At 40.0% G+C, this 21,563-nt stretch overlaps 1 protein-coding gene across 6 annotated transcripts in view; it reads left to right on the plus strand.

Annotated features, from left to right (window-relative positions):
* Positions 1-21,563, plus strand: part of ADAM22 (ADAM metallopeptidase domain 22) — a 137,314-nt gene that overhangs the window by 41,837 nt on the left and 73,914 nt on the right. The gene's annotated exons all lie outside the window — the stretch shown is intronic.

Below are 21,563 nucleotides of genomic sequence, written 5' to 3' on the forward strand. Positions count from 1 at the left end.
CATTACAGATGAAGTGAGACATAACAGTCTTCTGTCCTCCACCCTATGGCCTGTACACAGATGTGACACTCATATTTGGCTTTTCTAGGTTGCCTCTCTTCAAGTGGAGCAATAAAGGCACCTCCAGGCTGTGTGTTATTTGTAAATCTATTCATTTTCTCAAAAGATGCTTTAGACCAAAGTCTAAGTTTACCCTGAGGAGAAATGCGTGCCCTCGTTCTCTAGTCTGTGACTGCATGAAAGTCAGAAGAGCATGGATCCTTTCATGCTTGGAGAGGTTCTTTTTTTCTTTGAGAATGTTACCCAAAAAAGAAAACTGTCCCCAGTGTCTTTTGGAAGGCTTTCTACACTCTTTTCTCATTTTCCAGGCTCATACACCTTGCAGCCTCATGGCAGCAATGTCCATTTTCAGGAAGCTTCTTCCTCAGGGCATGGTAAATGGAACAAAACTACATATTTGAGCAGACAGTGCCGTGGATGATCATATGCCCATGGTTGAGCCTGTGCCCTAGCCGAGCTTATTCTGGTAGGAGAGACTCAATGTGGGACTTAACGCCTACTGCTTCTGGCTGCTTCATTGGTGCTGACTTTTAATGACTCGGTGAGCTGGGGGATTTCTTTTACATGTCCTTTCTGTGTATACGTAGACTGTCTTGTGTAGCCATTCCTTTGTGTTTATGGCACATGATTAAAAAACCTAATTATTCTAATTTAGATTAAATCCTACTGATAATTTATTTTTTTTTTAAATGGAAAGCATCCTGGTTCTTGAAGATCTCAGTGTTTCTGATCCACCCAAGAGTCCTGTCCAGCAGTGGTCAGGTCTTGGTAGAAATTCTCTTCCATCTGCAAGACAAATGTTTAATACTCTCAGTAATTTACATTGAAATTCTATCTAATAGTTTTTTAGAATTTTGTGCACTGTAATATGAACTAATAAAGTATGCTTGCCAGTGATAACCCATGTTCTCATCAAAAGTAAAATAAATAATTCCTTTAAAGATAAGATGATTTCCTATTAGGAAAAAAAAAAGTATATGTTTGCCAAAGTCTTATCTAATTTATTAGCTTTTCTGACAACTGAAAACAAAAAGAAGTTTAGGATTTTTTTTTTTTTTGCAATAGTTTACTTTCTTTTTTTCTTGAAAGGTGGGAAACATTAACAGAGGTAGGAGAAAAGCCCCAAAAATTCATTGAAAATATTGTAAAAGCTTTTGAAATCTTGGCTTAAAGAAACCTAACATAATTTCGAAGATTTATTGTTTTAACAAACAGATGTACATTTGTGCTTCTTATTATTTTGGTTGTATTATTTTTCTGTAAGCTTTCCTTTTCCTCCCTGGGCAAAACATTTCGTTCTGTGTTTTATTCATTATCTGGTGTGTTGCTGTTACCCTGTCATTGACTTTTCTTCAGTCATAGCGTAGGGCTCTTTCCTGAAAGCTCTGAAAAACTTGAATTCGAGACAAGAGTGTAATTCCGCTTTTAGAAATGATATTTTACAAGTCTGGGATAGTAACTCATTATTTTTTTCCATGTCCTTTTATAAAGTACTGCTAAAATACTTATTTGTATCCTCAGTACGTTGCTAGAACTCAAGTGGCCAAGTAGCTAAGAATAATTGCTTATTTTGAATTATTTTCCACTGCTTTCCAACAAGTTGCTCATTCAGGAAAGATGAATAAGATTCTATTTTGGTGTGTTGCTCTTATTTAAGTATCTTTGAAGATTAAAAAAGAATTGCTTGGGGGAAGAAATGCATGTGGAAAAACCGTTAATACACTATTTCTCATTAGACTAAGGGATCTGGTATTTGTGTGTTGAGTTACCACTAGTGAACGGAAGCTGTCCTTAAAAAGTGTAAAGCATGTGTACTATTTATGGTCCATTTATGGCATGATAAAAATGGTAATGAAGTAGAATTTTCTGAGCTTTCACTATGTGGTACTTTCTGTGTTTTAAAATACACTGGGAAAAGAAATGAAAGGATTTCAAGGGTGCAAAATGATGATACTTAGAAATATGACCTGGACAGAACAATGTCAACATACTGTGAACAAAAGCCTTTGAATACTTAGACTGTGCTTAGGTAGCAGGGAGGGATAATGACAATTAAATAGCCTAGAAGGCTGCCTTTGGCATCGGAGCATACCTGGGTCAGGGTGACGGTTGGAGGAGCTGGGAATGGGGTGACCCCTGGGATGCCTAATAAGTTTGCCTTCTGCTCCTATCTTTTGCAGTTTTAGTCTGTTTGCAGTTCTACACTTCTTGACACCTTTCTGAGGTGGTGGCGATAGTGTAAATACTGAGTTCTTTCACTATCAGTTCTATAGAGTGTAAGGCTGGGGTTCTGCCTTGGTGCTGTGGGAGCAGTTCCCATGCTCTACTGCACACCAGTGCTTTTGAGTAGCGAATCTAAGTCTACATATTCTGAATAAGTGTCACCTTCCATTTCATTTTCTGTGAATGAAGCTTAAGCACATACATTGTTTCAGGCATGCATACCTATCTATGCTTACAGACCCATTCTTGTAATCTGAATTTAAGCTGGCATGAGTGGTATCTCACCTCAGAGGACTTAGTTCTTTGAGGGGCTAAGTGCCCTTGGCTCCTGCTCATTTAAGTGTGAATTGGGCACATGCGCTTGTGCATGCTTAGGTTATAAGGGTTGAAGTATGAACTTTGTCTCAGAACAGTATCATCATCCTCTGTATAAAGGAAATTTCTTTAGTAACCTGCAATATCTAGAATAGCACTTCATCAGCTCCTGCTTTTTTATTACATCATTCAGAGTTGAAAATGTTTCCTTTCTTCACCTTGTCCTTAATGTGTACTTCCTGCTGATATTATATATTAATTCTGCAAATGCATTATTTAACTCTGAAAAGCATTTTAGGTCACCAGCTGTCATAGAATATGAAAGGAGGCTTGAGATAGGGGAGAACACACCTACTCTATTTTAAATTTGTTTAAATGAATGTTAATTTTATATTATGTGTAGATATGGTTTAAGACTTTGTAGAGAATTTGTCTCTTTCAAGAGTTTGCTAGTGTTTCTGATGTTAAATTGACTTTGATGTGAGAATGCAAATAGTTGATCAGAAATACAAACCCATATATATTTGGATAGTTTCTGTGTTACATTTTGTGCCTTCCACAGTGATAAACTGTAGTGTGTATTGTACAAAAATGAAATGAGCTTTGCAAATGGTGAAATTCTCTGTAAGAAATTTGGCTGTACCCTGGAGACTATACACCTCAATCACGAGAAATCTGGTTGTACTTGGAAAAGAGTTCTGCTCTGTTAAATTTTGTTTCCATTATAATATTTCATAAGAAAAGGTAAGGTTAGTAGATTTTAATGATGATAGCTGCTTCTTGTAATGCAGAAATGGTAGCAGGTCTTTGCTTTATTATTGTAACACAAAATACTAAGCTGTAGTGCGAAGCATGAGCTCTGTGTAAAGTGATGATACCGATGCTGGAAGAGCTGGAATTCACCTGTTCTGCAGTGAATCACCCATCCGCTATTTGGTTTAACTGTATTTTCCCACAAAGTAAGTTTCCATGAAATGTTGGTGTATTGCTAGAACTCCCTTCCACATTTTTATTCTCTTGTTTTGAATGTTTTAACACTTACATATTTTTTGGCCAGAAATATCAATCTCAAATGTTTGATCAGTAGTCTGTTGTTTAAATATAAATAGATTGATTTTCAGAAGTGCTGTGGATTAATACCTTCTGCTTTGGTAACACACAACCCAGGCTGGACCACTGGGCAGAGTCCAGTGGCATGAGGTTTGACAAGGCCAAATGCCGGGTCCTGCACTCCGGACCCAACAACCCTATGCAGTGCTACAGGCTAGGAGAAGTCTGTCTAGAAAGCTGCCTGGAGGAGAGGGACCTGGGGGTGTTGGTTGACAGCCGACTGAACATGAGCCAGCAGTGTGCCCAGGTGGCCAAGAAGGCCAATGGCATCTTGGCTTGAATCAGAAACGGTGTGACCAGCAGGTCCAGGGAGGTTATTCTCCCTCTGTACTTGGCACTGGTGAGACCGATCCTTGAATCCTGTGTTCAGTTCTGGGCCCCTCACCACAAGAAGGATGTTGAGGCTCTGGAGCGAGTCCAGAGAAGAGCAGCAAAGCTGGTGAGGGGGCTGGAGAGCAGGTCTTATGAGGAGCAGCTGAGAGAGCTGGGGTTGTTTAGCCTGGAGAAGAGGAGGCTGAGGAGAGACCTCATTGCTCTCTACAACTACCTGAAAGGAGGTTGTAGAGAGGAGGGTGCTGGCCTCTTCTCCCAAGTGACAGGGGACAGGGTAAGAGGGAATGGCCTCAAGCTCTGCCAGGGGAGGTTCAGGCTGGACATTAGGAAAAAATTCTTCACAGAAAGGGTCATTGGGCACAGGAACACGCTACCCAGGGAGGTGGTTGATTCACCTTCCCTAGAGCTGTTTAAAAGATGGGTGGACGAGGTGCTAAGGGGCATGGTTTAGTGTTTGATAGGAATGGTTGGACTCGATGATCCAGTGGGTCTCTTCCAACCTGGTTATTCTATGATTCTATGATTCTATAATGAATGCTCAGCAGCTCAAACTATCTCATGTAGGTTCTTGAGATAAATGTCAATTTGGGAACAAAGAGGGAAAAGAATTGATAGAACGTCCAGGAGACTTAAAGTGAGGCATAACGAACCTCACTTTAAGTCTCCTGGATGCGCTATCAGTTCTTTTGGCAGAAAGAACTCATGTCTCAGATATTTCATCATTTTTCAGTTAGGCTTGACTTTTTGCTGCCTTTGGGCCAATGAATCCATTGTGTGGCACAGTGGAGATGATGGAATTGATGCCAACCCAATAATAGTCTTTAGAGCAATGATTGGAGTACATATCTTACTATAGATACTCTAATTATCAAGCAAATCAGGGCTTTAAATGCAAGTGAACAGGGTTGTGCCAGTCTTTGGCTATATGGAGATGTATTTTGAAAAAAGTATTTTGTTTGAACTATTACAATGCTGATTAAAGTTTTGCTTCAGAAAAGTTGGAGGAATTATTTTAGTGAAAAGCCATTTGTTGAAAATTCCTCAGTAGCACTAAATAAATTTGTTTCCAGGGAATCTGAAGTATCTCAGACTTCTTGCTATCTGTTCTTATACTCTAATTCTCTAACTGTTGTAGAGAATAGTAATTTCCACCTACACACAACACTGTAAGCAAAATAAAGGTAAATGGAAGATACATTTATTCCTATTAAAACATTCCTTAAACTTAGGCACTTTCCTTTTGAATTATCTTTCTGTAAGGATATATGTATTTCTGATTATATCATAAAGTATTTGAGGTTCTGTCCCCAAACTCTGATAGCTGTATGCAGCAACAATTAACTTATAAAGAAATAGGCATCAATGCATATGTCTTTGTGATTTAAGGAAAGCTATATTTATTTTTCTAACTTTCAGTTTAATACTCATCTCCAAATATTAAGATAGGGTGCTGCAGATTTCAGTAACACTAGTAGTGTTTAGCAGATGAGCTGAAACTATTCCTGTGGAAAAAACATTACAGGATTGATTAATTGCTAGTATTATTGCAAGTAGGTCTGTCTCTTTTTGTGAGGGGGGAAAAAAACATCTGGGATATAAATATATAGCCCCTCATATTTATAACACCCCAGACGTCTTCTAATTTAAAAATCATCAGTATACTTGGAGGTTTGCTAGCTTTAATTTATAGTTTAGCTCAGTATTAAATTCTGTAATACTGTGTGGAGCTTTTGGAAGACTTCTTATTTTTCTGCCAGCCACCTTACCCTCCCTGATGATTGCTTGTCAAATCCATTGCACTGTAGAACTAGAATCTTAAATCCAGTTTTTATTATAAGTAACACATGACATGTTAGAAGGATTATTTTTAGAAACATAAATAATTTAAAGTACTGAGCAAGACTCTAGAGACATGTAGTAGAGAGAATAATAAGATATTCTTATGCATTTTTGTACTGGAGAGAATAGTTTTAAACGTGTACTAGTCAGTGTGAGCTGTAGGTATAAACAGTAGTGCCATTTATCTAAATTAATGCTTGCAAAACCGCACCTAATGTTCCTTAAGAACTGCTTGAGAGCTGTGTGAGTGAGAGGTTCTTGAATCCTCTACTGAGGCGCTGCTTTGTATTCCCTGGGGTGGTTATCCACCTCATTTTCAGGCACAGTGAGCAGAGGTACCTTAGTTATGAGGCTCATCTCCCAAGAGGTGTAGCCAGGAGGGAGAGCATGGGCTCCTGGAGAGGATGGTCAGGGCAGGATACTGGCAGGCAGGTGATGCCTTCATGAGCAACTGTTTGCTTTCTCCACTGATGGTGCAGGGAGGGATCCCATAAGGACCAGCCTCACAGCTGGGTGTACTGTTTCCCCATGGCTCAACAGAGCGAATGAAGGGGTGATTTCCTTTCTCTTTAAAATGTCTTTCTATGTCTTCGCTCAGCTGCAGAGGTTCCCTTAGGACACCCGGTTAACTCAGGATGAGGACAAGTGAGGAGCTGGAGCAGTTCTCCTGTTAAAACAACGTCAGCACATCACTGTGATGCCAAGCAAAGATGACAGGAAATTTGAAAGTAGGTTTCTTGTATAAATGCCTGGTCAAATTCAAACTCATCATTCACAGAATGAAAATTTTAATTAGAGGCATCTCCACGTTCGGATGCAGATCACAGCTAGAGCAATTGGTGAGACTGTGTCCCTGACCAATGGGGTGGTTTTAAAGATGCTGGGTGTGCTCCCAGCCACAGACCCTATCAACTGACTGTATCTCAGTTCTGGATGAGTGAGTGGATCTGTGGGTGGGCAAAGGGAGAGGAGTGCAAGAGGGACGGCAGCACACAGAAGTGGTACTGAGCTCTCTATTCCCTTTACCTAGCAACAGTGGCACTTCTGGCTATCAGAGGCCTTGAGATGAAGTGCTGTGCAGAAGAAGCCATTCAGTGTACCTGGGTCAAAGGCTCTGAGAGGGGTTATGTTATACTGTGTGCTCTTTAGTGCAGTTCTTTTGTTCTCTCAAGGTTTTCTACCACACTGCTCTATGGCAATTAAAAGGGTCTGCAGCTGTTCTGCACCTTTAGACATTCTTTCTTTTATGAACAAAAATGGATGCCCATACTCACTGCTGGGTAAAAATATGGCTGGACCCAAAGGATGATTGTAAATGGAGTTAAATTGAGTTGGAGGCCGGTCACAAGTGCTGTTCCCCAGGTCTCAGTGCTGTGTCCAGTTCTGTTCAATATCTTTATCAATGATCAGGAAGAGGAGATTGAATCTACCCGTAGTAAGTTTGTGGATGACACTAAGCTGAGAGGAAGTATTGATCTGCTTGAGGGTTGGGAGGCTTTACAAAGGGATCTGAAGAGGCTGGACTGATGGGCTGAGGCCAGCAGGATGAAGTTCAACAAGGCCAAGTGCTGGGTCTTGCATTTGGAACACAACAGCCCCGTGCAATCCTACAGGCTTGGGGAGGAGTGGCTGGAAAGCTGCCTGGCAGAGAAGGACTAAGGGGTGTTGGTAGATGGCTGGCTGGCTATGAGCCAGCAGTGTGCCAAGGTGGTCAAGAAGGTTGACAGCATTCTGGCCTGTATCAGAATCAGTGTGGCCAGCAGGACCAGGGAAATCATCCTTCCTCTGTACTGAGCACTGGTGAGGCTGCACCTTTAATACTGTTCAGTTTTGGGCCCCTCACTACAAGACAGGACATTGAGGCACTGGAGCGAGTCCAGAGGAAGGCAATGAAGCTGGTAAAGGGGCAGGAGAACAAGCTTTATGAGAGGCAGCTGAGGGAAATGGGATTATTTAGCCTGGAGAAAAGGAGACTAATGGGAGACCTTATCACTGTCTACAACTACCAGAAAGGAGGTTGTAGAGGGGTGGGTTTTGGTCTCTTCTCCCAAGTAACAAGTGATAGCACAAGAAGAAATGGCCTTAGGTTGTGCCTGGATGTGTTCAGATTAGACATCAGGAGAACTTTCTTCACTGAAAGCGTCCTCAGGCACTGGAATGAGTTTCCCAGAGAGGTGGTTTAGTCAGCATACCTGGAGGTATTTAAAAGATGGGTAGACAAGTTGCTCAGGGATGAGATTTAGTAGTAGACAGGTACGGTTGGACTTAGTAATCACAAAGGTCTTTTCCAACCAAACATGTCTATGATTCTAAGCATCTGGCTATGCAGCTGCTTTGTAAAAAAATAACTCTAAACAGACTTACCTTTTCATCTCAGTTATATTTAGCTGCTTGGAGAGGTATTAACTTGGAGCCCTTTTTGGAGGAAAGCAAGGCGTATGCTGGAATGGCATATTTTCTCACTTCTGCATCTGCTGAAGTTGTGTACATACTTGCAACTTTTAACTTTTCCTGCAAGATGCAGTTCGCACTGTTACTGTAATGCTTTGCTGCGCTGTGTTTGAAATTTAATTGTTCAATGCCAGTAGTTGCCCAATTGGAAAGAATACCATTCTTTGAGTCCTACAGAGCTGAGATGGCAGGCACCGAGCCTGATCTAAAGAAAATATAACAGTTCTGGAACCTCACCCTGAAAGTAACCTCTGAATGAAGATGTTAGTCTTTTGAAAAGTAGTAACTGGAGTTGGTGTGCTCAAGTGTGAAGATAGTTTTTCATCCTGAAAATATTTCAGGATAAAAATAGACAAGATTAATAGGTTGTAATAAACAAGGTACTTCTAAGAAATCTGTTCTCGTTTTATAAATGGGTATATAATGTTCCTGTCTATAGGCTGAAAGACCAAAGGCTACAGGAAGGGATAAAATATTCATCAGTATTTGCATTATGATAAAAAGAAAATTTTTGTTTGAGAGAAATCATTGTGGCAAGCAATGTGGACATGTAAGGAGATGGTGATTCAGATTTAAGGCCTTATGTGAAGAATGCAGTAACCTTGGATCTGCTTTCACCCTGCCAGTTTTTCATCCTGGCATATGTATCTTCTGAAATTTGAACCAGTGCTTAGGTGGCAGCATAAGAAAATGCAGGTGGGTTGCTTTTGAGCATGGCTGAATAAAATGTATCAAATTCTGAAAGTGCTTGTTGGTGCATTAGGTGCATTAGTAGGTATGCAGAATAAAGCAATTTGCTTTGTTTTTTGAGGCAAGAGAGAGTGTGTATATTCTGCTATTTTCTAATCATAAGAATTCTCAGCTAGAATTCTCCAAAAAGACAATTCTGCAGATAAGGCAGTGGATTGGCTCTGATTTAAGAGAAGATGGATATGAAAGAAGAGAATAAATGTGCAGAAAAAAGCAAGAGAAGACAAATAAGCAAGTAGGGTGTATAACACATAGTGTATTGTTTACAGGTGCCTCCCAGGGATATGGAATATATCCTATACAACATTATATGGATATATAGAATAAAGAGGATCTGTGTGTGTGTATGTATAGGATATATATGCACGTAAGAAATGGATGGTGGCAACAGAGTGTCAGTCAGATGAGAACTTCTACCAATGCTGTATGAGTGAACCAGCTACAAAACTCAGGATTTTGTTCATAACTTTTTCTACCAATCAATGCACTGAGTTAATAATATGCATGCCATTAGTAATGCCAGGGATTTAATCCTATTCCTTTTTTTATGACTTAAAACCCAACCATAGTTATGTCAACTAGCTGTGTAACTGGCCTTAATGGAGAGTTTGGTTGCCTTTGAGGAAGAGTGTGAAAATGGGGAATTCTGTATACAGAGAAGTGAAGCTACTGTTAGGGCAAGAGGGAAGTGATACCTAGGACAAGAAAAGGGGGAAATATTTGAACTCTGTGGGCATTTTGCTGTAGGACTGGTAGTATGAGTTAAATCATGATCTTATTGATGCAACAGCAAGTGGAAAACTGTCAAAACTGTACTTTCAGAAACAGATCTTCAGTTACAGATGTAGAGCAGTCTCTGCAATGGATGCAGCTAGTAGGGTGCTGCTGACCACTGTTGCTCTCAACAGCTATTGTAGGTTACATCATATGGATACAAACCATGTATTTAATAGAAATTCTGTGTTGCTATGTGGAAAGTAATTTGCATCCTATAAGGACAAATATGTTTTCTCTCAGAGTGTCAAGAAATGACTCTGGATAGAAAGGTCATTTTAAGATATCAAATAACGGTATTCATTTTACCTTACAGAGCAGTGACAGAGATTAAATACAAAAGAAATGAAACTGCATCATGCAAATGTTCTGTTTGTCCTGGCACGGGCAATAAGGGATACTGTGAAAGAGCACATGGGATGGGCCACTTTCAGGGTCCATTCTGTTCACCCCGCACAACATTCATGGCTGGCTAATTAAAGATGCCAGGAGGTACAAGCCTGTGGATACCTTTTAGTGTCTGTTTATGAATGTGTTGACCTTGACCTCTTTCTGGGATACCTTCTGATGCTGTCTGCCTGTACAGCTTCCTGTAACAACATGTTGCAGAGATTCACAAATTGTTGTGTGTATCACAGTCAGTATGGGTTCTTGTGGGGTACGGCAACATAGTTACAAACAGGCTACTAAAAAAGCAGACAATTTATTAGTAAAGCGTAATAATGTACTTACAAACAGCAAGTTTCAGTAATCATAACCATCAGGGAGAATAATGAAGCGGCCTTCATGTCCCTTTGTTGTAGCATGGTTAGGCACAAAGCTTAGAAGGCGTCCCTGCGACGGCAACATAGGCCACGGTTTGTTGCCGAACCTTGCCACACGTTTCAGGATTATTTATACAGGTTGCATCCTACCATGTAGGTACCACTACATGCCAGGAGACAGGCTCAACTCTGCCCTTAAGTTATATAATTACTGGTCCTATTGCTGATGCGCAAACCCTAGTTGAGGGTCTTTCCCTCCTCCTAAGGGTCGTTATTTTGTTTTTCTTTGTCTTCTAGCTTGTCCTTTGGCCACCTTTGGCTGTCATCCCTCTCACTGAAGGTCTCTTACAAATGCAAGTTTTATAACTCGGATGGAAAACACAGCTGAGCAAGCACTTCTTCTATACAGCTCTTCACTGTTCTCAACACAGTCTTTTTCTTGTGATACATCAGTTAGTGGTCAGGCGTTTGCTTGAACTTGCTACAATTCACCACTTTCTTGGGTACTTGCTTAAACTTACAATACAATACACTGCTTTACCTCTATTGATCACGTGATTTTCCATCTCCAATACAGTGTGACACAGTGCTTTCCTTGAGCTGTTTTACATTGGTCTCATTTCTCCAAGTACTTCCTTATTTTACTGATGTGGAATTAGGTGAATAACAGTTTTGCATTGATTCTGTCTGTGGCCCACATGATATTGTGAGCCCCCACCCTCACCCCATCCTCTCTTCTCCAAACTGAAGAGCATTTTGAGTTCAGAGAGGATGATTTACTGGTAGGTAACACACAGGGAGGCAAAGTAACCTGCTGGGTCGTCAGAACTGCCAGAGCTGTCTGGCAGGCCAGACAATCTGACTTGGAACAGCATTAGTAAATGGATTTTTTTTGTCTTCTGAAGCTAGCTGTCTTATTGCAGTTATATATGCTAAATGAAGATTGATGATTACAAGTTTGAGGAGCTATGATAATTCCTCGGACTGTGTGGGTAAGTGTTGTCTCGGAATTGGCTCCTGAGGATTTGGTGGTTAAGGGACTCTTGTCTTCCCACTATTCATTCATTTTTAAGATGATCCATGAATTTTATTTCACAGACCTTTGTGTCATTGGTCATTTGTGAATGTTCTGTGAGATTTTCCTGGTAATGCAGGCTGCTTCTTCAAGAGACTTGTCGTCTTGTCTCCCTTAACTGTGCATTTGGATTTGTTCGCATGGTTTAAGAGTAAAACCCAGGCTCACTCACAAATGCAGTATTAGTCCTTTGACTTCTGATCTGGACAATGTTCTGTGGTATTAAAATGCACCTTCTTTATCAGAAAAGAGAGATTACAGTGCTGCAGCAGGTACCTGTAGTTTCATTTTCTTGCTCTTTGATATGCCTGGCATTGTAGATATTTTTCACATAATGACTCATTTTTCCTTAGCCCCTCTGCTGATCGTGGGCTTTTTTCATTGTCTTTGTAGTTTCAAGCCCATTTCTGTTTTCTTAAAATTCCAGCAGATTGTCTCCATCAAAGTAATTTCTAGAAACTAATTAGTTCCTAGACTTAAGCCTTCCTGTTTTTTAATTAAAGCTGTTTTCAGGTACACCCTTTTCTAAAGTCTACGTGTTTTGTGAACAAAAATAAAAGTAGTAGTAACCATTTTTTCTGATCTCATTTCTGAAACATGTCAGGTACTTGGACAATTGATGCATTCATTATATTAACAATTAAAACAAACATCTCCATAATTTTCAATCCATATATGCCAATGCTCTTTAATTATATAAAAAATGAGAACTGTTCAGAAGAAATCATTTTTCTTGGTGAGTACTACAAAAAGAAATTTTTGGGGCATGAGCACTATTTCAAATTTCAGGATAAAATGCAAGTTCTAACAGCAGGTAACCATGAGCATAAGGAGGTGTTCATCCTAAGAAAAGAAAATGAAACGACAGCACAGTCCGGGGGGGAAGCTTTACTGTCATTAATGGTACACATTTTAGGATAGATGTGTTCAGTGTTAGAGCCAAACTGTAAACATAACCTTGAAGAGATACTGACCCCTGTGCTTGCCTGTCTTGGCATCATGCAGAAGTTGGAAGCAGTGGCATGGAAATACTGATTGGTAAGAAGTAGCGATGGGCTAGGGAATAGAGGAGGAGTAGGAATGTGGCCAGTGAGAGGGGACCTGAGGACAGAGGAGGTGAGTATGGTGATGTGGAGTTTGGAAGGAAATGATGAAACAGGAAGAAGCTGGGACAGAGCAAAATTTGCCTCCTTTATATGCCTATTTTATGCAGCTTAATTTTTTTTTTATTCTGTTTGTGTATTCAGGTGCTATTTGTTGCCAATGTAAGGTAGTCTGAGAGTGAAGCAAGCCTGTGCTGGGAATGAGGTGGTTTGCTGGATAGTTCTAGTTTTCCTGTGGGAAGTGCATATGTGCAAAGCAAATGGTGATGCCTGGTCCCGTTGACAAGGATTTCCTGCGTGGGTCTAATAAAACATCTCCGACAGTGGTGCATTCTGTGGCTCTCCAAGAGCTCCTGAGTTGTCCTAACAGCAACACAGGGCAGTATGTATCTGAAATGTGTTATGATGAAAAGTATATTGTATTTCTACAATGTGGCGTTTCAAACTGGGCATCCAAACCAAATAAATACTTTATGGCTTTCTACTATTGAGGAAAACGCTAACCCCTACTCTCCTGTAGGGCAATGTGTAGAGAACTCATTATTTGTTTCTTTGCAAATGCTTTGAGAGAGCATCATGGAAATGCCTATGAGTACAGGAATAATTTGTATATTTGATCCAAGGCAAACTGGTGTATACAGTGACTAAAATTTGAGGGCAAATCTTGAAGGAAGCTACCAAATAAAAATATTTAATAACATCCATTCACTAAATGTTACAAGTGTCCTGTGCAAAATGTATAAGCTTGTGTTTAATAGCATAAAGTCATGTTGGGGCACATTGGTATGGGTGATATTTTATAATACTTAAGCATTTAATTTTGCACTTTTTTAATACAATACACAAATATGAGCGAGAGTTGGATTGAAATGTGCTTGAAATAAAAAGTTAGTTTACCTGGGAAGTGATTTTCCATATAGTGTAAACCAACCTGACTGTATGAAGAGGCATATTAAAAGCTAGGATTACACCACACTAGTAGATTTCTGCAGGAAAATTTGTAGCCTGTGTCTCTTGTGTGCTTGCCTCTTTCCTTTTTTATTATTTTACCATTTTTTCAAATACTAAAATTACCTATCCTGACTTTAAAGTAACAAGTGTGCAAACAGAATGTTGTTGAGGAAACTGCTTTGTAGTAGTGGTATGAACATGATCTCAAAATACCTGCTTATTTTAATAGGACTCCTTCTGAAGATATACTGGTGTAAATTACTCATCAGCAAAAGCAAAGAGAGGTTTTATTTGCACTTGCATTGCCATGAGTCAGGATGTAGGAAAAGTAGATGAGGAGCAGAGCAGTAAAAGTATAGCCCTAGGCTATTTTGGTGGCTGTAGTAAATCTGTGGAAACATAGACTTTTGATGGAAAGAAAGTGTAGTGAATGCTGTGAAACCATATATCTAACTTCATCAAGCTAAAATGAATACATTTTTAGAGAACATGAGTCAGGATGTAGGAGAAGTAGGTAAGGAGCAGAGCAAGTGAACCTTGCCCAGACTGCTTTCAACTCTGGTTGTGAAAACATAAGTTTCAAGCTAAAAAAATCCTACTTCAACTTTCTACCTGACGAGATTCTTGCAAACAGCTGCTGCCTATTCTTTATGCTTGTTAAAGTCTCTAGTTTATCATTGTGACATCTTAAGTAGCAGTATCTCCCCCTGGATACTGGGAAGAATTTACTGGAAGCCAATCCAGTAAATCAAGTACATGCTGTCTGTAAGCCAGAGCTTCTAGATTTCATCTCTGATGCCAGAGGTGGAGGCTTTGTGCAAGGCTGCAGAGTTACTCTGCAGTTTGGTGTCTGCAGTAGGGTGCTGGGCAGTTACTGTCAGGTCCTGCAGGCACTTTAGCTATTAAAGGATAAAGAGATTAAGTACATTTTCAAGTCAGATGTCATTAGGAATCTTACAGAGAAGTCCTGGAGTGGAAGAGTTTGAGAAAATGTTAGTATTTGGAAGAAACTTCATCAGAGGTTACAGTAATTTATCATTGTCTGTTACTGAAATATGAAACTAAGCTCCAGGAAAGGACTGAGATTGGGTACGACTCAGCATTTGTATGTAATCCCTTGAGATCACAACCCATTCATTACTCCCTTTGGAGAAGATCTTTACTAGTCAGTAGGAATAGAAGCATTAAGAAATTACTTTCTCCTTGTTTCCTTTCATATTAGCAGCAACAAGAACAGAAAAGCACAGTTAAAATATTTTTAAAAAGGGAAGAAGCTTCAATTTGTGCAGAGGAGCTGGCTCTTTTTCTCAGTTGTTTTTTCTTTCTTCTAAGTAGACACTGTGAAAACTGCTGCTGTATTTAGAAGTAGCTATCTAATTCCGATTAATTAGTCCATATGGACAACTTAACAGTACAGTAATTAAATTAACTATCCATGTAAAAAGAAATTCAGCAGTTCTTTTGAGGGGAAGAAGGGGATAAAATTTTCAGAGCTGTAGCTATTAAAGCATATAGATTCATGGAGTTTGGAGGCAGCTAATCCCCCCTGAAGTGCAAGCAAAGTTCACGTGTGAGCAGAGAGAAGGTGTTTGGGTAGGCATTAGGATAAAGGAGAATTAAAATGTCCTAGCTAGTCAGATACAGAAATCTACCAGCTAAGTGGCTTTTATCTTGCTGTATTTTTAGTTAGCTTATAGATGATATTGAGAATGTTTTAGGATCATCGTATAATGCCAGGTAATGCTAATTGTCACATGTACTTTTCCTGACTGGCAGATAGAAACACCCCTTCTGTACCCTCACATCTAGTTTTCTATTTTCTTGACCCTTGTTTCATGAAAATAATCAACCTGCCTTCTTTTCCCTGGTGTACAAAATGGGCTGTTCTGAAAATATTATCTCCCCATGTCACGCCTTCTGTTTCTACTAGTCTGTTAATAAAAAGAGTCTCTCAACATTTTTCTCAAAGCAACATGCTGGTAGTTTCTCATCTCCTACAATAACCTCCTATATGAATCTGATTCCCTCACTTTCCCTTCTTTTGAGGGGGATAACTTGCCCTTATATAATTGAGTTATAATCCAGACCATTCCAGGTTATTTGGTAGAGGATGTACATCATTGGGGAAAATCTTTCACTTGATGGGGAGTTTCCTCATACTCATGTGGTTGATACACAGACAGTGCCCATACCTTTTACCTCAGCTCTCTCACATGTGATATTGCAGGAGGCTCCCTTTCACAGCTTGCTCCTGCAATGTGGGTTAGTGTTAATTGTGCAGTTAATAAAGCACCTTTCTCGTATACGTGTCTCCATTGTTTCCCTGAACCTAGCATTTTCTCTTGAACATCTCCATGTATCTGTTGACTGTTTCATACTGGCATTCATCCCATCCAGACCTTTCTGCTGATTTCAGCTAAAACTATGTCTTCCTTTTCAATAATGCATCTCAGCTCAGATCTCTCATTTGATGTTCTTGTCTGACACCATATTTAATCTGAAATTTCGTGTGTACATAATGGAGAGTTGCAGAGATAGAAATCAGGGTGAATAAACAGAAGAAATGATAAAGAATTCCATGTTGTCCAGGGAGACACAGCTACGATACCAGATATCATGAAGCCAGTAATTTCTCTCATTTTTTATGCTGATATGCCAACAAAGCCGCATTTTAGTACTATGATTATGAACTCCTTTTATTCCTACCTTTTTTAAGTCTGTAATTGTTCCTACGGCCTCTGAAGAGGTCCTTATCCTTTCTGCTTTTTCTCTTCCATAACTTTTAGGCATTTCATCTTTTAGGCATTACAGTCTATTAAATCTGGAGAGTTAAGGTTTGTTCAGATGCGGATGATAGGTAATGGGCACTTTCCTTCTCTTCTTGAAAATGAAAGTTTCTATTTCGTTTCCATGGATAATTCTCAGTTTGTTAGCTATTCCATATTCAAATGCAAACCTGTTCCCTTTAAAAAAAACTAATGGCCTGTTTTTCCTTCTTTCAAGTTGAAGTGCTTTATAGTCTTCTGTTTCTCTTCCTGTTTCTTTGTTTTGTGCACTGGACCTATTCTGTCCTTTTTTCCTTTGGCCACCTTAGTTTTTTCCTCTTTTTGCTTCTTGGAACAACCTCTTTTTGCTGGATAACCTGTCAATTCCCAAAGTTTGTCTGTTTTCCTAATCCCAGGTTCAATTTGGCAAATGTTATATGCAAATGCTACAGTTAATTCAAGACAGAATTTAAGTGCATATGCATGCATGATTTTGGATAATTTCCTCAGCTGGCGCTCCCTTCTTAAAGAAAATTCCTCCAAGTCATCTCCTCCAGTGTACTCTTGTTGTAGCGGTCTGGGAGAGTTGGAATGGCAGAGAGGAGCTTGCTCATTTTGTTGTTCTTGCCCTTATGCTGTTGGGTCTGTACGGGATGGACTCATATGGTTGTGTTTTAAGATAATGCTCCAAAAAGTGATGCTGCTGTAAACAAAACTACACTGCTTGATTTGTGGGCATTTTTAAAATAACAGATCTCTGAAATCAGAATTGCTATTATTAGCGCAACGTTTTTTTCCTTGTAAAAGCCATGGATCACATGTGCTTCTTTCCTGTGCAATGATTTATTTTTAGATCTTAACACATGCAGGGTTTTGCTATGCCTTTTCAAAGGATTTGTAGCAGTGTCTCAGCAAATGTTTGTGAAAAATCTCATGCTCCAGTATTGTCTTTTATAGATGCTTTGTTTCACTGTAATTTTCTATATTCTTTGTGTTTCTAAGATATTTTTTGCAATCTGTTTGGTTTTGGATTTTTTTTTTTCACATGCAGATTTTCTTTGTATTTAATACTAAAACTACAACTAAAACTGACAAAGATAGTTTTTAGTACAGATTGGCAGGCAAGCTAAATTATTTGTTTCCTCTCTACCATAGGAAAGAGTTGTACGATTTCAGTTGAAATGCCGATTATTTTAGTGCTGATTGCTTAATGTCTTATGTTGCTTAAATAATGTTCATTGTTTCATGACTGTTTCACTATAGCTTCTGTTCGTGTAAAGTAATGGCTTTTATTAAAATAACACAATTATGTGCCTCACTGTTACTGAAGACCAAGCATTACTCCACCTATGAGATAATTCAATGAGAAGTATATATTTTGGCATACCTTTCCAAGACTGGGTATAATTGTTAGATTGTAGCTTAGTTTGTAATAGCACTGATTGCATTATTGGATCTTCCAGTATTGTGTTTTTTATGAAATTTTCTGTGCACTGCGTCATAGTAATAATAATAAAGCATAATGCCAGGAGCTGTGCAGGCTGGTGATCTCATGGCATTTCCCTTCCAGTCAGGCTCATTTCAGGAACCAAGACAACTGCAACTGACCTTGAGAGGTGGGAGAGTGCCAGAGCCATTTCCAATCCTTTTGTCCTGAAAGTAAGGACCGAGCAGGAGGATAAAATGGATGGACCTGTTTAGGAATCCTTCACTTATCCTATTTCGAAAGTGAACACAACTTGAACAACCTGTGTGTGTCCATCAGAGGGGTGGAAGATGTGAGAAAAGCACCTGAATCACCACTGGGCAACCCTGGAGCTGGATGCTGGGGGACCCAGGAGACATAACCCAGGAGAAACAGAGCCCTGTCACGGTCCAGGCAGAGGAGCTCAGCTCAGATCGGAGGGGCACTTGGTCACCTGTACTGTCTCAGTGGCCCAAGGCAGATGCTGAGGGAAAAGCAGAAGAGCAGAACAAGCATGTATGAGTTTTCCCCAGCATCCTTTTTCAGGACCCCAAGACTTTATAAGTCAGGTATAATTTCTGTGTATTTGGCAGCCCTCAGTCATGTCTATTAACTTGTCCATTCCCAGCTTGAACTAATACAAACCTCCAGCATCCATGGTTTCCTGGGGCAAGAATTTCCTCATTGTAACCAGGGGTTGTGCTGGAAAAGGTCTCTTTTTATTAGTTTTGAGCTGACTGGCCTATTCTGTTACCTTCTACTTCTTGCATTGTACAAGGCAGAGAATGATCAATTTCTTTTGTTTTATCATGCCAGATACAATTTCCAGATCGTTGAGAATATAACATATAGTCTTCCAGAACATAAAAACATTAACAGCAGAATCTTTTAAAAAGCAATAATTTTGTCAGGCCCGCATGAGAAGACCCTGTGCTTCTTGTTGTTATCCTTCCAAATACAACTGTAAACTCTCTCTGAGTAAGTCATTCCATTTGATCTCCGTCTTTTGTACTGTGTACTTACTTTAGTATCTCGCATTTTATAATCTCTTACATCTTCCTTGACACAAACCCCTTTGTAGCCGTCAGATTATCAGGATGACCTTAGTTTATAGCTAAAATAGCTAGAAATAGCTAAGAGTAAAAGCCCTAGGCTATAATGGTGGCTGTAGTAAATCTTTGGAAGCATAGACTTTTGTTGGAAAGAAAGTGTAGTGAATGCTGTGAAACCATATATCTAACTTCAGCAAGCTAGAATAAATACATTTTTAGAGAACATCTGTCTAAATTTGGAACAGGCACACAGGCATTATAGAAGTTTTTAAGCTTCCCCCAGGTGGATGAATATCTGAGGTATTTATATTTACTTCTAAGAGGAATTAGAGGTTTTTAATCTGTAACTCAGACAACAGTACCTCTTCTAGGTGCTTATCAATAATGGGTCACTTGCAGACTGCCATGCAAAGCATCAATATAGGTATATAGGCATGACCAGAATTAAAGAGGTCCTGGAGGGAGAATGGGGACAACTGGTCATGCTGGTTCCATAGTGGCTGAAGGAGTCACTTGCTGTCTTTCTGTCCTGTGGACAGCTGCTCAGGTATTTTCCCTCCCTTGCATCATCTCTGAAACTTTTTGTACCTCTTCACAAAGGACATCAGTTACCTATTGCAGCAAAACTATGGGTTTGCTGAACTCTCCTGAGTGTACTTTTATGAGTGCCAGTACTGACACTGAGAGTATTTTGATGAGTGTTAGTTCTGACATAGAGACTGTTCTGATGAGTGCTCGTGCTGACACAAACTCTTGCTGCTGAGGGAGCACTGACACCTGCTGCTTCCAGAAGTAAGCAGCTGTGAACTCATTGTGAGTGAGGGGACTCCATGTCCATTGGCAGTTATCCCATGGATGTTCCCACTCAGAAGTTTATTAGCATCCCTCTTTTTGTTGCCTCTGTGGCTTGCATTTAGATACCAAGTAGTTTCCATTCGGTTTCCATTGACTCACTGGCAGTCTTTGTACATTGGTGGTTCTGTCAATGTCTTCTATAGCCTAATCAGCCACCTCTACACCTTGGTGTATAAACTTTGGTGTATTCAGATCACTTCACAACTCATTTTTTTGCTAGACTTCAGGAGCTTTCTGTTCCCTGTTTATGTCAGGAGCCTCTCTATGCCTTCAAGTAATTGAACTCTCGTTACAAAGCTGTTCAATACCTGTCCGCACTATTTGAAAAGAAGTCTCCTTTGGACAGTGGTATTAATCTTACCTCAGTTTGACTGGAAATACATCTCTCTGATGTATTCTGGGATGACAGTTGTGTTTTTCAGGAAGGTGCCCTATTGATCTGGCAAATCATTTTGCCAAAACCAAGTGCAGTCACGTCTCTCTACCTTTATAAACCAGGCCTTCCAAAACAACATAATAGAAATTCCCTCCAGCCCTTAAGTGCATAAATTTGCCATTTGTACAATTGAATTTGATCTTATTTCTAATATCCAGTCCTGAAGATCATCCAGCTCTTTCCTGTGGGAGTTTCTTCAGTCTTCTTTATTCCCCATGCTTTCCAACTTAGCATTACCAGTGTATTTCATTAGAGTGTTCCTGGTTTTTTGTGCCGGGGTCATTAACGCAAATACCAAGCTGGCAGTTTGCACGACCAGTATGGAAGGATCCTGCTCGGGGCTCATCCTAGGCAGTAACCAGTGCCTGCACGAGCAAAATGTCTATGACCCTGCTATTTAGACAGGATGAAGCTCTGGGAAGCCGAGCGGCTGCTGCCCAGTTTGCTGCTCAGCTGTCCTTGCTCTTCCACAGCAGGTCAGTTTGCCCCGGGCCTGAGTGTTCTGCTGTTTGAAGGACAAACAGCTTTGCCTCTTCTGTGAAGAAACTCTGTGATTGTTGCCTCCTGTCCTGTCAGTCAGAGTGCCTGTTCTCATGTTTTCTTTACTGGTACTTCATCTTTTCCAGTTTAACCGCCTCTTAGGTAGGACAATATTAAATCTTTATACAGACTTAACATTAGTAAAATTTTGCAATCTTTGAAAATGCTTAGTGAAATTACGTATGTAGATTATTTGCTTGCCTAGAAGATAACTTACAAAGAAGAGGATTTGACTAGTTTAGCATGGAAGTGTCTTAGTAAATGCAGCGTGCTTTTAACTTCTATCTGTTTGCCTCAGGTCTGATTGATATTTGTCTTCAATGTTTGTTCCAAATCCTTGTGTAGTTTCGAGACTGGATTTGCTGTTGCCCAGAGCATTTTCCTCTGATGCTGCTAAAGCTGTAAGGCTTCCAGGGAGAGTAACTGTGAGGAATGGGCCCCAGCGAAGGGGAGCTGGAGGGCGCCCTGGCTCCTGCCGCCTGCTTTAGCACCTGCACTAGGTGGGACTGGCCAGGAGCCTATAGTGCAGTTCCTGAGGCTGATGGTTTGACCTACCTATTTAGCATGATCTTGAGCTCACCATATTGGTCATTTCATTATTGTGCCATTATGTCCTAATGTACCATTGATTTCTGCTGGAGACAGCTGTGATTTTCTGAGAGATACAGCCTGCTGCAGGAATGACCACAACTGGTTTCCTCA

This window comes from Phaenicophaeus curvirostris, chromosome 6 (genome assembly GCF_032191515.1).
Source record: "Phaenicophaeus curvirostris isolate KB17595 chromosome 6, BPBGC_Pcur_1.0, whole genome shotgun sequence".
Classification (NCBI taxonomy): domain Eukaryota; kingdom Metazoa; phylum Chordata; class Aves; order Cuculiformes; family Cuculidae; genus Phaenicophaeus; species Phaenicophaeus curvirostris.